Source organism: Adiantum capillus-veneris, chromosome 10 (genome assembly GCF_014529385.1).
Source record: "Adiantum capillus-veneris isolate H3 chromosome 10, ASM1452938v2, whole genome shotgun sequence".
NCBI lineage: Eukaryota > Viridiplantae > Streptophyta > Polypodiopsida > Polypodiales > Pteridaceae > Adiantum > Adiantum capillus-veneris.
The window spans coordinates 4,322,861-4,338,018 of record NC_140940.1 but is presented as its reverse complement, the minus strand read 5'-3'; positions in this window follow the sequence as shown (position 1 = coordinate 4,338,018).

Here is a 15,158-nt window from a genome sequence, read left to right as displayed (position 1 = left end):
TTGATCACGGCACGACGGTAGCTCCCCTTCTTCACGGCAAGGAATCCTCCACGAAGGCGAGCGTAGGGCGGTGTGTAACACATCCTTGCTCTCTTGAGATTGCTAGATTAGTCTAGTTGTGTGCTTGAAGCCATTTGTGGCTCGCACACAGTGTACGGCAAGTCCCTTGCTTTGACACATGCGATAGACGTGCACATATGACTCCCTCTGAATGCATGTATTCTATAGGCACTGCATTATGTCTTGGATATGGAGGTTGTTGACCCAACACGGGTTGAGGTTCTTTGAGCTGGGGCCATATTAGGTTGATATATGTACATGGGGTGTCCTTGTGGCCTCATAGGCACGTCTTGAACATTTTCATCATACTTTGGTCGATAGTAGCACTCATTGGTTTCATGGTTGGTCCATTTATCCTCAATTGCACACCATTTCTGTGGCCTAATTGGTTGTCCCTATTGAGGAATCACTTGCCCTGGTCCCCTCATAGGTTCTTTTTGCATGTTATTCATCATTTCATTCATCCTTTTGAGCATGTCTTCTATGGCTGTAAGCGGTGCTGTAGAAGTAGTTTCCACTTGTGCTGGTTTGGTGGATGTTGTTTTCTCACTTAGATTATCCTTAGGGACATCTTCTTTATAAAAAATATCACAATTGTCTCCTAAGTCGATAGCATCTGACACACACTCTTGTAGGGTCGTATGTTTCTTGCTATACAATATAGCATGAAGTTCTTTGTTTAGCAGTCCCTCTAGAAACAATGATACTAATCTTTCTTCTGCAGATATTTCTAGTTCTGGGCATCTTGCAATGTATTGCTTCATTCTAGTTGCACAATCTCTAACAGACTCACCTTGTTTCTATTTGAAGCTATAGATTTGAGCTACAGTATTATGTTTGGTCCCCATTTTGGAACATGCAGCTACAAATACTTGAGTCGATGTATTTAAGTCCATGATTGACCTTGGTGGAATGTTTTGGAACCATGTCAGTGCTTTTCGTTCTAATGTCATTACAAATTCCTTGAATTATGCCTTGATTTGCGAGTATACGACTAGATCTAAGATTCATATAGACTTGTGAAGCCCTAGATAGAGTACTTACCGTCGGATTGACTTATTATCACTTTCTTTCACTTGATTTGATGGCGACTCTTGTCAAGCTTTCAATTCCTTGTCTGCAATGTGATTCCTATATCAGTTTTAATCAAGTAGGCTATTCTTTCACGAAGACTATACAATTTTTGCTAACTATTGTGACTGGTCTATGTGTATCTCTTCAATTTGAGCTAAGTGAGTCAACAATTGAGATTTCCAAATTCTGCATTTGCAAAAAGCCAAAGGACTAATCTGCAACCTGAAAACTAAGTGAATATGTACCAATTTGGATCCGATTGAAACCAAAATTGACCGGTGGTCTTGTATTATGTTGTTCTAACACTGTACAAGCTCAAAAGTCCAAAATGGTGTCCCTGTGTATCAGAAGTAAATAATTATAATTATTTACTTTTATTAATTTTTTACATTTTTTGGCTTTCTTTGCCAAGTAATCAACTTGTTAAGGTCTCTGGACAAGTTTCACTGAGTTTGAACAAATATTTTTTGCTCATCTTCAATCGGATGCTCAAGGATAAGAAGCCAGGATGGGAAGCAATCACAGGTTTGGTTTGAAGATCAGTCTCCAAGTGGGAGATTGTTAAGTATGGAGCCTAATTTATCCCTTGTAATTTTTTGTATTAGAAATGTACATTTGTAAGGCCCCCATTATGAGGAGAAGTCATCGTGCGTAAAGAAAAATCACTCGCCAAAAACCAAAATTCTCACTACTAGTCTCGAGCAAAGCTCCAGACTGGCTTCGTCATAATATTATGGTCGGACGACAGTCGAAAAGTGGTCGAAAAATGACCGATCGGTTGGCCGGTTGGCCAGTCGCCAGTAGTTAATGGCCGGTGGCCGGTGGTTGGAAGTCAATGGCCAATGGCCGGTGGCTATATTCAAAAGCGGACTTGTCTTCTCAAGGGCGACCACACATGGGCGGATTGGAGGGTCCGATTTGGACTTATCTACACAAGGGCGGCTACACCCGACTGCCTCTCATGAGAGAGGGCAACCCTTTTGGCCTATAAAAGGAGGTCATTTCTACACACATTTTAGAGTGTGAAGTTGATGCAACAAGGTGGGTGTGAGGTGGTGAGAGTGAAGCAAGGCGGGATCTCTATTAAGGGTATAATCCCTTTGTAACCTACTTCTTGAAGTACTAAAGCCATCAAGTGGCTGCTTTCCCGTGGATGTAACCCACATTGGGTGAACCACATATATCGTGCTCTCTCTCTCTCTCTCTCTCTCTCTCTCTACTACATAATCTCTCATGTGTGAAAATAAATTTCTCTCTCTCCATTAAGTAAGCTAATGAAATATCTATTTAGCTACGTCATATTTCCTAACACTTCCTCTACAATAGATCAAGAAGCAAAAGCAGCCGAGGCATCCACAAAGCCGCAAGAAGTAGAAGCAGCCGAGGCATCCACAAAGGCGCAAGAAGTAGAAGCAGCTGAGGCATCCATAAAGCCTCAAGGAGGAGAAGTAGAACCACCTCCACGGCCACAAGCAGAAGCCACTGCACCAACAAAAGAGCCACAAACCGACACAGCCAAACTTCTGAACAAGCCCAGGTAGAACCTAAAGACTGGGAAACCAATGATGAAGTCATCATGCAGGTAAATGATTATGCAAGGCAAATGATGACAGACAATATGAGAACAGCAGCACTTAGCCGCAATGCCAAGGCTAAAGAGCTAGAACTAGTCATTGATGCTCTACAAGGAGAGCTAGATGATAGAATGAACATCATTGTAGATCTTCAAAGACAGATTAAAGAGCTGAATAATGAAGCAGCAATACATCAAATTGCAAAGGAGAAATAGCAAAAAGAGATGGAAGAGCTGGGAGAGCTCTTGACAAAGTTATCCGATGCATGAAAAATCAAAGATCAACAACTAATAAAAGTAACCAATGAACTTTAAACCACTACTCTATCAGTACAAAAGATCCAAGTGTAGCTTGTTGTAGCTAATGCCTTTTTGCAGTACTTTGAGCAGCGGATCAATGATCAAGCGACATTTTTAAGACAGATAAGAGAAAACCCAGTTGTAGCCTCAATCAAAGGAACACATGAAGTCTACAAGAATTTAGAAAAGAGGAACAAGGACCTTGAAATTGAGCCGAAGCTGGAACAAACACAAAGACCAGACCTTGCATTGATGCAGGTCCAAAGAGAAGAGAAATTGCTCAAGGAAATAGAAGAATTCTGTGGTTCTTGTGGTTCTTTCCTTGAGTGATACAGAACACTACCAAATCTTTGATACATTGTAAGGTGCAGCGGAAGTGAATGTTGAACTTTGCTCAAGGTGTGTGCTCCAAATTGTGCTCCAGCGTTCTTTTTACTTATGGAAGGGAGAGCCTTCCGTTCCTTTAGTGAGAGAGTGCAATGAACACAAACAAAGTGGTGAACACTGTGAATGAAGGTTCTGAGACTAAAAGATAGAGAGAGAAGAATACGACACCAAAATGTTGTCAAAACCTCCTCCGAAGGCCCCACTCTCTATGGCAAGAGCAGTCTACTATTGATTGCAAAAACCTCTACAATGCTTTTAACTTGCCAATGAGGTTGACAACGATGAGGACGACGATGAGACGGATTGAAATCTGAAAATGCTAATGGCTGAAAACTGCAAATGGCTAAAAACTGAAAATCTTTATATGGTGAATTTTGACTCTATGTCGATGATGGCGATGCGATGACGACGCGCTGAAAACGCAAATGATGAAATCTACATTTTTCGAGCTGAAACTGCGAACTTCGATGGATCTAACCGTGAGCTGACCATGCGGCGAGGATCTGCTCGGGATGTTGAGATCTACGAGGTTCGGGACTTATTCTATCGTGTCTAAATGCTGAAAATTGAAGGATGCTTCTTGGTGTTCCATTGTGGTGTATTTGCAAAACGCTATGCTAATGCAAAAATGCTAGGGCTAAAAACTATCTTACAGTGGAAATCTGCTAACGCTAGGGCTGATCTGTTGTGTCTTGTTGTCACCGAGGCTGATCTCTCATGCAAAAACGCTAGGATTGGTTCTGCATGAAAACGCTAGGCTTGCATCATGCAAAAACGTTGGGTCTTCAGTTGGGGGGTCTTGCTTGAGAAGGTGCAATGTGGATGTCCGATCCCTGCTGCCTCTTCTGCCAGAAAGTGCTAGCGCTAAGTTTCCTTATATATATCATTGGCCAAATTGCCTACCCAGTTCCCAACAAAAGTCACTTAAGAATAATAAGTGAAATATATCAAAAATAGGGAAAATAGTCTATGCACTAGAAAAATTCTCCTGATGGGTTCTGATGGAAATCTTATGATCATGTTGTTTGCAACCAGAGGACATGCATCTAATCTAAGTGTCTAGACATGCACGGTTTGCAAACACACTCACAAAAGTGCTAGATCACTTCCTAATCTAGGCTGACTGAACTGAACTGAACCCATGTCATGAACTAGCTTGTCCACGTACACATAGGGTTAGATGTGCACATGACATCCCCTCCTTTTCAAAGTGAGGTACTGGTACCAAACTGTATGGTGTCAAGGGATATCGCCAATAGCGTCTGGACTCCTGGAAAGGACTCTTTGCCGGCCCACTCTGATGCGTGGGTCATGTGATACTTAAACTTCATAAAGGTTGCAACGGTTGCTTATTTGGGCCGCACCGAAAGCAACACAAAGTCTTCTGTGGCTCCTTCAATGCTTCAACTTCATCGATAGTCATGTGTCTACCTTCTTCAAGAATCTCCAAGGGTGAAAATTCTTGAAACCACTTCCAACACAAAACCATGAAAACACCGATTCCATGTAAAGTGACTGGAAAAATACTATTCCCTTAAAAAAGCTGTGCGTGCAATGCAGAGGAACAAAGTGATAGAGTGCCAAACCGTTCATCAAACACACGCAAACAATGGGGTCCAATCTTGGCTTTTTGATCTAAATCAATCAACTATGGCAAATCACAATGGAAATGCCCATGCTTGATGCTCAATCCTTCTTGTGCTCTTTCTAATACTGTGTCATGCGAAGGACGAGACATAGAATGTGAATTTCTTGGGTGCAAACATTTCATCTTTTCATGAGTAATCCGCATACATCTATGCTCATTCATGAGTGCATCGTGTTCATCATACAATATGTCATGCCTATAAAAAGGGATCACATAAGCATAGTGACCAAAATACAAGAAAGCATCACAAATGGAACACTCGAAAAATGCGTGCTGACTAATCATTCAAACACATAATACTTCCTGTGGGGGTTCTTTGGAACATGACTCAAGATCCAAGATCGGTTCTTCGTGATTGATTGAATCTGCAATGAGGTTAGCTTCACTGGAAAATGTATCAACTAAACCATCATCCTTGTGACAAAAAATCACAGTTTCTTCCTGCAAATCATCATGCTCGTGAATAATCACATCTTGATCATACAAATCATCATGCTTGTGAATAATCACATCTTAATCATGCAAATTATCATGCTTATCATCATCATGGAAATCATGTGTGTCGTGCTTGGGAGAAGAAAAAACTGATAGAGTCTCCTTCTCTTGATACTTTGCAATCTGTGCCTGCACATTACAAAAGAGTCGGAACAACTCTTGCATGTGTTGGGCTTTCTGTTCGGCTGCCAAGCGCGCTTGCTCATGCTCATGCTCCAAGGCTACCCTTCTATCTTTGACCGTCAAGCGCACTTGCCTCACGCTCAAAGGCTAACCATCTTTCTTTGCGCTCGCAAGCCAATTCTGCTTTTCTTTCCTAGTGCTCGTGATCCATTTTTGCGCGTATTTCTATGGCCTCCAAGCGTGCTTGCTCGCACTCACGCACTATGGCTGCCATTCTTTCTTCGTGTTCTACCTTTCTTTCTACTTTTCTTGCTTTGCGTTCTAACTTCCTGTCCATCATTATCTTGTCGAAAAGCTCCATAGGAGTTAGTGCAATCCTTGGCGTAGATGGGAAAGGGGGAGGGTCAGAAAAACCTCCTGGTGGGCAAAACTCTTCTTTGCCACTCCCATGCTCACCACCTCCATGTGGAGTATCCATTCCTCTTCACGTGATGACCATCCACTGAGATCTTTGGTTCTTAAGTTCACGAGGAACTTGGGTTCTTGTGGGTCTTGGGTGCTTGGGTCCTTGAGGTTCTTGAGTTCTTGAGTTCTTGAGGTTCTTGAGGGTCTTGAGGTTCTTGAGGTTCTTGAAGGTCTTGAGGTTCTTCTTTAGCTTGCAATCTTTGTTGGAGAAGGATCCTCTCTTCACCCGAGCTCTTCTCTTTTCCATAGGTGCACCCCTTGGTGGCCTTGCGCTCACACCAAAGTTTCTTTTTCCCACCTCACGTCGATTGGCCAGCCTCTAAGTGCACAGTCCGCTCTCAATGAGTGAAAAGAGTCACAAGGGGAGGCTAAACAAGCCCTTCTTTCTTGGGTTTCCTGTCACTCTTCAAAAACATGAATAGGAATCGACACGCTTAAGAGGACTTGGGTTACGTGCGATTGTAAACAAAAGATAATAATTATGTGGTTCTTTTCTTGAGTGATACAGAACACTACCAAAGCTCTGATACCAATGTAAGGTGCAGCAAAAGTGAATGTTGAACTTTTCTCAAGAGGAGTTCCTAGTTTCAAATTGGCTTATTAGGCATTCATCCTTGTTTGCAACAACACCTACATGGACAGAAAAGTATATTCTACTAAAAGTAGGGTAAATACTAAAGACATGCTCATCTTTTTCTTGCATTATATAAAAAACTCACATAGATTTTCTTTACATTTTTGGCTTTCAAATAGCTTGTAGTTACATTTGACGGTTTAGTTTAGCTACAAGATATCAACAATACCCTAAATTATGACAGATCTTGAAGATGTGTTAGTAGACCAGGCCGATTAAAAGTATCACAGCTACTTCAATAATAATAAGTCAGACAGAGACATATGAATTATTCTCGCCAAGGCACTGAAGAGTGGAACACCATCATATAGTTAAAATAAGCATCATATAATTAAAATAAGTTGTTTACATGATTACGTAGGGAATCAAACCTGCACACACACACACACACACACACACACACACACACAGTACAACTTACATCACACTAGTACAATTTATCATGTGCTAGTGCATATTTATTTAACTATATTATTTAGTGCAGAATTATTTAAATCTTGCCTCAATCTTCTACCACATTAGAGCCAGAGATGTCGACCAGGTTGATTGTGCGTTTGCAGACAAGCAAATGGTCAATCTCCGCCTGTAAAGCGGCCCTTCGAGAGCTATCTATGTACCCCCATGTCTCCCACTTGCCCAGAGATTCTCGCATTGTCTCAAAGCCATCATTGAGTTCCTGGTCTCCGGTGTTGCGAGCGCGATTAAGGTGGTTGAACATCCGGATCGTCTTGTTTGTGTCACGCTCTCTTTGTGTAAACGTCTTCTTTTATTCAAGGGGTGCGTTGGGGGGGAGTTTGTGAAGCTCTTCATGGATTTTTGCAACTACCTCATTACCAGTACTAGCATATCCTATAGGCATTGTATAAGTACAGGGAAAATGAAAAAATCTCTCTTGATTAGCACCTCCGATTCACTTGTGCAGCATATGGTGCTTGCCTTGTAGCATTTATATATAGGCTAAAGCACCATGCTCTCAAAAAGCATTGATAGTGATGGAAGAGTGGCATGTGTTAGTGACATGAGGGGTCCCACACAGCATATGCTAACTGCTAAATTGGAACGTGCAATAATATATGCATGATTTGTCAATATGAATATTATAATCGTCTACTACTCCACCACTAACTTTTAAAGTGGGGTGTGCAATAAAATATGCATGATTTGTCACTACGATTATTATTCCCCTATAAGATTTATAAGTATCTAAAAGTGCAATGAGTAGACAACACTAACTGCCTCTCTAAGGGCTAGGGAAACACTATGATTATTATTCTTCTATGAATACTATAGGTATATAATAGTGCAATGAGTAACCACCACAAACTGCCTCTCTAAGGGCTCGGAAAATATTATTTGTGGACCCGGATTTGGAACCTTTTCACACGCATATGAACAGGAAAACTCTCTCTCTCTCTCTCTCTCTCTCTCTCTCTCTCTCTCTCGCACACACACACACACACACACACACACACACACACACACACACACACACACACACACACACACACACACACACACGTGAGTAGAAAATGTGCACACAACCTCCTTCTTCACAACAAAACTCCACTTTCATCTCAATTAAAATGTGGGATATTTATAAAATATATAAATTAAACCAACACATAAACAATTCTATACCAAGATACTAAATGAAATAATTTGAACCGGCTTGAGAACCTTCTTGCCCAAACTTGAGCCGGACTTTTTTCATTTTGAACCTATCTTTCCTCTCTCCCCCTCATCTCCCACTCTCTCTCTCTCTCTCTCTCTCTCTGTCACACACACACACACACACACACACACACACACATGTGAGTAGAAAACGTGCACACAACCTCCTTCTTCACAACAAAACTCCACTTTTACTTAACTCCACTTTCATCTCAATTAAAATGTAGGATATTCATAAAATATATACATTAAACCAACACATAAACAATTCTATACCAAGTTACTAAATGAAATAATTTGAACCGGCTTGAGAACCTTCTTGCCCAAACTTTAGCCGGACTTTTTTCATTTTGAACCTATCTTTCCTCTCTCCCCCTCATCTCCCACTCTCTCTCTCTCTCTCTCTCTCTCTCTCTCTCTCTCTCTCGTTGTCGGTACTCTCACACCCCGATCCTATCTCTATTTCACAAGTATGTTTTTCTCTCTCCGTCTAATCCTTCTTCTCTCTCCTTCCCTCGGTACTTATTTAACATACCACAACGCCACCTTAGAGAGCATACATATGACTGGAATCCATGCTTCTATAAACTCGAAAAATCATCACCTGTAGCAAAAAAACACGAATTGATTAACTCGCAAATAAAATTAACCCCTGCAAATCTAGTACACAAATATCTGCTCTACCTGTGACTGCCAAAAAACATGCTCGAGACATACATTGCCGAGCTCAAAATGCAATCACATTAGTCTCCCTGAGCATCAAACCACATAAGGCATACATTGTATCCTCCCACCTGTGAGGAAACTTGCAACAAATGCACTCTCACATCTGAGAGCAAACCATGTGTGGAATCCTCGACACACAATAAACAACTGCTGCTGCAGAAAATTCAGCGTTCAGAATTTTAAAATTCTGATATGACGAGCGCGTCCGGAGCGTGCCAAAACCCCAAGGTAGACTCCTGGATCACATGTATCCGAGTCCGGGTGTGAAGGCTATGCCAAAAAACCTCCGTTTCGACCCAAAAACGCAGCATAAACTGCCAAAAGAGGGCTGAAAAATGCAGCTCCTCAACTGTAGCTCGAATGAAGTTTTTGATGGCTCGAATGGCTTCGAAAGGGGGGTAAAACTCCAAGACACCTGGTGGAAACGCTCTCGAAAAGCTGAATTTGCCGATGCCGAAGTCGAAACCCTGTTTGCACTCTTGAAAGTGCGCGCGCGCGGACGCGATTTCGGGAATGAAACTGGCTCTCCGCTGTCGTCGTGACTGTGCACACACGCGCTCCCTCCGCACCTACGCTCTGATACCAATTGAAGGGGATCGGGGAGCACCACAGATGGAGAGTGAGAGAGAGAGAGAAGGAGATACACAAACAATGTGGGTGGGGAGACTGTGAAGTGGCAGCTCCCCCTATACAGTATACTCACTATAAGTATAGGGTAACAGTGGGCGGGCGTCCATGAGCTGGGCGACCGGTCAAGGCACATAGGCCTTAACCCCAACAGTAGCATTTGCTTGTCTATAGGATGGAAAAGATTGATAACTTTGTGTTTTTCTCTGCTGGTAACCTCCTTCCATTCCTCTTTACTTGGTGCAATTAGAACAATGAATTGCCCGCCTTTAGGTTATAGCTTGAGCTGATTGGTATCCCAATCTGGTATTGCTTTGTATGTCCGCATCCATGAGATTCCAAGAATCATTGTTTCATTCATGTTTCATCTGGTAAGCATACAAATTGATGAGGGTATGAACATCCATGTACTATCACATTTAAGTTGACTACTCCCAGTGTTGGTGTTGGGTTCTTGTTGCATCCTATAATAGTCGATATTCTTGCTGTCAAAGATTGATTTGTTGCTTTCTTGTACGTGGAATAACTAACTACATTTACTCGAGCTCCTATATTGACCAATGCATTTGTGATACGATTGTTCAGTTGTACTTTGATGCGAAGGTCCATTCCATCTAACCATTTATCATCTATTGACACTGCATCTTTCTGTATTTTCCATACTCGTTCATCTAGTTCTAGAGTGTTGATGGGAATAAATATTTGTTGATTTTTGAGAGTAGCTTTCCTTTTGAGTACTCAAAGCCGAGATTCCTCTTGGTCTTCCTTGATGACCTGTTGTCGTTTTATCTTTCTTTGCTTTGCTGCATGTATCTTTTCTAACAATTCATTGGTTAGCCGCAAATTGTACTTCTTTAAACGACATCCGCTAATTCAATTAGCCATTGGTTCACCATCTAGGGTGGACAACTTAGCTGATCCACTTGCAGATACGTCTTCAATGATAAATGGTCCGTTTCCCTTTTTCTTAAACTTGAGAATATGTTGCTTAAGGGAGTAGACTAAAACTAAGTCCCCTTTTTTGAAGATTTTTGTAACTAGATGGGAAGCAAAAAACTGTTTTTGCTTTTGCTTTTGTGCATAGATGGGAGCTACAACAGTGTGCATTTGCTCATCAAGCTTTTCTAAATCTTCAAGCCTCTCTGACAATTCATGTCTAATCCATTCAAGATCCTTAGCTACCCTTAGTGTCGGCAATAGAAATTCTTTTTGGCAGTATGGCATCAAGACCATAAACAAGGTTAAAGGGTATAGCATTAAAGTTGTCTTGAATGAAACTTTATAAGCCCATAGGGTGGCATGGAGATTCATTTCCCAATCAATCCGTCTTGAACTAAGCACTTTAGTCAATACCGAGCTAAGAATTTTATTCGTATGCTCAACTTGTCCATTTGATTGTGGGTGATAGGGGGGCAATTTGTTATGGATGACCATAAATTCATTAAGCAGATACTCAATTACCTCATTGAGGAAATGAGTTCCCCTATCTCACTGAAAATTTCTATTGGCAGTCCATATTTGGTGAGCACATTCTCATACAAGAATGCAGCTGTGGTTCTTGCATCATTCTCTTGGGTTGCTTTCGCCTTTGCCCACTTGGTTAAATAGTCCGTAGTAGCTACAATGATATATTGAGCTTGGATTCTATAAGCAGATGGTTGTATTGGTCCAACAAAGTCAATACCCTATTTTGCAAAATCTCTAGCCCCCATCATTGGTCGTAAAGGCATGCTATCTACACGGGTTGGCATTTTTGCTCATTGACATGTATCACACCTTCAAACATATTCTTTGGTATTTGCAAAAGTTATTGGCCACCATATGCCTGCCATTAAGATTGCTCTTGCGGTGGCTTCACTTGAAAAGTGACCTCCAGCTAATCCAGCATGTGCTTGTTCTATAATGGGAATATATTCGTATTCATTTGCACAAAGACGTAGATGTTGATCTTTTCCTCTTTGATACAATTGGTTTCCAGTAAGAGCATAGTCTCTTGCTTCAATTTCAATTGATCTTTGGTGGCATTTACTAATATCCTCATGAAATGTTCGGCTTGATAAGTAAACAACTAGGTAGTTACTCCACTTAGGAACGAGTGATATTTGGAACAATGTCACATGAGGTATGGGTGCTTGTTTCTAGCATTGAGGACTTTTTTTTACAAATGAGTGAACATGACTCCTCATAGTTGGCAAAATAGTTTGGTCTTTCGCAAAGTGGTCCCACTATGGTAATATGTGCTTGACTTAGGTATTGGTTTTTCTCCTCAGTATTAATGCACAAAATCAATATTCCATCTCAATTTCTTTTGTATAGCCTTCCAGCTAGTAATTGATACATAGCCAATTGCTCAATTAATCTAGTTGTAATAGGAAGTAGTACTTGCAAATCCACTTGAGCTATGGTCATCAAAGATACCATATTTTTTGACCATCGGGATATCATTTCCATGGAGAACAAATATGCATCTGGTAGATCGTCGTCTACTCCCTTGGGTGGTTCTCCTAAAACAATCCTTGATAAATGATCTGCTCTTTGGTAAGTGGTGCCCTTTCTCACAACTACAGTGAAATCAAATTCCAAAAGAATGATGAACCATCTCACTATTCTTCCTGTGTTGCATGGCTTGTTGACCAAGTACAATAAGGCTTGGTGGTCCACAAAGAACAAAAATTTGTTAGTAGCTAACAGGTAATGTCTACACTTTTTTACGGCATAGATCATTCCTAATCCTTCCCTTTTGGTGGTTGTATAGTTTTTCTCTGCCATAATCAATTGTCTACTAGCATAAGAAATAAGAAAATTAATTTTCTCGTCTCCTGGTTGAGCTAGTATACAGCCAATGGCAAAATTGGAAGCATCTACATGTATGTGGAATATCTTATTCCAATCTGGTGCTTTCAATATTGGGGCTGAAGTGAGAGCTTGCTTAAGCTTCATGAAGGATTCTTCACACTCATCAGTCCATTCTAAGAGTGTAATGAAGCTGTACATGGGTTTCGCAATTATAGCGTACATGTAAATGAATCATTTGTAATATCCACAATGTCCCATGAAAGCTTGAGCCCCTTTGACTGTTGTCGGTCTAGGCAATTCAACAATAACATGAATTTTATCCATATCAGTAGCTATGCCATTTTTAGACACTATATGTCCAAGAATTTTTTCCTGTCCACCCATAAATGTGCAGTTTTCAGGATTTAAGCAAATCCTATAAAGTCTACATTTTTTGAATACCTTTTTGAGGTGTTCAAAATGATCAGCCTGGATTGATGAATGTACACATAGACCATCCATATATACTTCCAAGAAATTCCAAAAATATTCTTTGAAAGCATGGCTCATCAATCTTTGAAAGGTGACTGGAGCACTAGTTAACCCAAAAGGCATAACCCGATAGGCAAAAATACCCCATTTAGTTGCAAAGGCAATTTTGTGCTGATCTTTGGGGTCAATCAAAAGTAAATTGTATCCCAAAAAGCGATCTAAAAAGCTGTAAGCTTCTTTCCCTGCAACCCGTTCTAAAACATGCTCAGTGATTGGAAGAGAAAAGTTGTCTCTAATGGTAGATGCATTCACTTTTTTGAGATTGACACATACCCTTAATTTTTCATTTTTCTTGGGTACTACCACAATTGAAGACACCCAATCTGTGTGTTCAATTTCATGAATGAATATGGCTTCCTTTAACTTTCCTATATCCTCTTTGATGTTTTTGGCAAATGTTTCATTATAAGTATATGGCCTCTGTCTGCTTGGTTTCGCATCATCTCTCATAGGTATGGTATGTTGATAGATTTTTGGATCAACACCCTTGAGATCCTTATAAGACCAAGCAAAAATATCTCGGTATTCTTTCAGTAAGCTTAAGAAAAGCACCTCTTCTTCTTCAGTCAAGTTTTTTGCAATGTAGGCAGGTCTAGGCTCTTCTCCTGGTTTGGCAAGATCTATCTTTTTTGCGTTTTCAACTCCTTTGTAGGACTTGCCCCGTTTTCATAGTTCCCTGACAGGTTGTTCGACTATGATTTTTCCGTCTTGGAGAGTGTATTGCTTGTAATGGGATATAACACTCATTACATCTTTACCTTCCTCCTCGGTGGTTTCAATTTCAGCGGTATACATCTCCTTTAGAGCTTTCTTACACTATTTGCATCAAAAACTGTGTTCTACTAGAGATTAATGGCATAGGTTTAGATTTGAAGTTTCTCATGTTTCTTTTCCGCTTATGCCATTTTTGTCTTGTCGGTTTCTGGTTTGGAAAGTCAAAAAACTTTTCCTCCCCTCCTTTCATGAGTAGTTTAGCTCTCACATGTTCTTTTTCTGACCCCGAATCATCTGAGGTAGCTGAATGTTCTTCTAAGTCATCTGTTGCATCATAGTAGAGGTCTGAAAAGACTTGTTGAGCTTTCATTAAGTCCTTGGATTCTTGAATTTCATCTTCGATGCGAAGGGTTGGGATCATTTGTTTGGGAATTATTTCATAGCTGTTCTCATTGCAAAATTGAATAAGAATGGACATATTTACACATACATCCATTGTTGCTAAAATTTGAGTCCACTCAAATGGCTCAAACAAATGCTCTAGAAAGGGTTTAGGTACATAGGCTTCATCTGTGCAATCCCTTTCTAAGATACATTCTTCTCATTTCAAACTCCTATTTTTTGAGGCTCCACATATCCAAATAGGTGTATCTTTGTTCAACCAAGATAGAAGCTTAGTTTCAGCCGAAGAGACTGAGTCAAATTCTTGTATGGGCGTTTTCATGACATCTTTATAAGTGTGATCTTTTAGATTAACTCTTGTTATTGATCCCACTTGCTTCAAGTACAGATAGTTGTTTCCCCAATCTTGAATGAGTTGTACGTGTCGCATGAAAGGTCTTCCCAAGATGATTTCCTAATTGAATTTATTTCCAAAGTCCACTATTTCAAAAGTGTGTTGATAATCAATCCCATAGGAATTAACTATCACTTTTTCAAGAAATCCTAAGGGTCTTTCGATGTGTACGTCAGTCAATTGCAATTTCATTGGAGTTTTTCTAATGGCTGGTTGTCCCCAAGATTCCCATACTGCTTTTGAGGCTATGGCTATGCCTGCCCCACGTAGTATCCAGTATTGCCATGGTTTCTATATCATTATATCTCACCGAAAGGGTTGTGTTTCCTTCTTCCACTTCGTAGTATTCTTTAACTTTGTTCACTGAAACGGATCTAGTCTCTTTGTTATCCAATTCGTGTTTCAATTTTTTCAAAATCTTCACGATTAGTCCTAATATCCCCACCTTCTCTAGAGTTTTCTGTAGATCATTCCATAAATATGGTCTAATTTTTAATAGTTCTCCTAAAGTAAGAGTACATTGAATGGATCTAGACAT